This window comes from Tupaia chinensis, unplaced genomic scaffold, assembly GCF_000334495.1.
Source record: "Tupaia chinensis unplaced genomic scaffold, TupChi_1.0 Scaffold144991_2, whole genome shotgun sequence".
NCBI classification, from domain to species: Eukaryota; Metazoa; Chordata; class Mammalia; order Scandentia; family Tupaiidae; genus Tupaia; species Tupaia belangeri.
In genome coordinates, this window is record NW_006204851.1 from 4137141 (window position 1) to 4138551 (window position 1411).

A 1411-nucleotide genomic window follows, 5' to 3' on the forward strand; every position below is an offset into this window, starting at 1 on the left:
TTTTTGTCTGTTGCTCTCCCTGGCAAACACACGTGCCCTATAGCAAAGAAAAAAATTACCATATTTATTTTTTATGAAATAGCTTATTTTGGTTCAAAGATGGTTAATAATACAAGAAATCATTTGGAGTACTGTTGTATCATAATTAATGTACAGTTAGTTCTAATTCTATATGTCATCATCCAATTGTGTCCACCCAATAGTAATCATTCAAAAATCAATAAAAATGGTTAAATTGATGACAGAGTTAGTACTCAATGATCATAGTCAAGTATTTCACATTAGATCAAAAAAATCTTATTACATTTTCCATTTTCCCCTTTTTCAATGATCATATAAGTTGCAATAAAACCATGAACTCCATTTAATAGTTTTCTTTCTTTTGCAATCTTACTCTAGGGGTGACTTGTGGAGCTTATAGAGCAAGGAGACTGTGGAGGAATATCTAGGAAGGCTGCCTGTTTTTGCACAAATACTATGCTGTTTTGGGAAAAGTTTTCAATTAGCAATAATCGAGCCTCGGATAAACCTCATTGGTTTATCCTGCCACTGTGCAAAGCTATGCTGTTTTTATTATCATAGCTTTGTAATATATTTTGAAGTCAGGAAGTGAGATGCCTCCTACTCCAATCTTTTTACCCAGTATTACTTTGGTAATTCAAGATTTTTTTCTTTTTTGAAGAGGTTTTTGCTGTAGGGTGCGTGCGCTCACCAGACAGACAGAGAGAGACAGAGAGACAGAAAGCGAGAAATCACCCCCCAGGGGGGATGGCCACACCACAATCCCTTCTCCTCCATTCTCCTCTCGGGATCATGGGCACGCACGCACACACGCCTGGCGTGAGTTTAAGGCACTGGGTCCGAGGCTCAAACAGCCTCGCTCGACTACATGGGAGTCCAGTGACATAGACATTATGCTAACTGCTGATCCCTGTAATACAGGAATTTTTATGATTTCAGTCAAATTTTATGATTGTGTTTTATAGATTTGTGAAGAAAATATCTGTTAATTTTGATTCCAATTACATTAAATTTGCAGATTAATTTGAGTAGGAGTGACATTCTGAGTATATTAATTCTTCCAATTCAGGAAAATGAGATGCCTTTTCACTTTTTCAGTGTCACTTAAAAATTGTTTTTTAGTTTTTCATAGTTTTTCTTGTAGAGATCTTTGTCTTCTTTGGTTAGGTTTATTCCTAGGTATCTATACTTTATGTCGCTGTTATAAATGAGATTACTTTCTTAATTCTACCTGGGTCTGCTCATTGTTGGTGTATAGAAGTGCTGTAGGTTTTTGTGTGTTGATTTTGTATTCTGCCATTTTACTGTGTACATTTGTCACTTCCAGGACTTTTTTTGTAGATTCTTTCGGATTTTGGATTTATATAATGCTGTCATCTGCAAATAGAAA

General features: G+C 35.6%; 1 pseudogene; it reads right to left on the reverse strand.

Annotated features, from left to right (window-relative positions):
* Positions 1-450: 450 nt before the first annotated feature.
* Positions 451-561, reverse strand: LOC114005960 (uncharacterized; annotated as a pseudogene).
* Positions 562-1411: the final 850 nt, after the last annotated feature.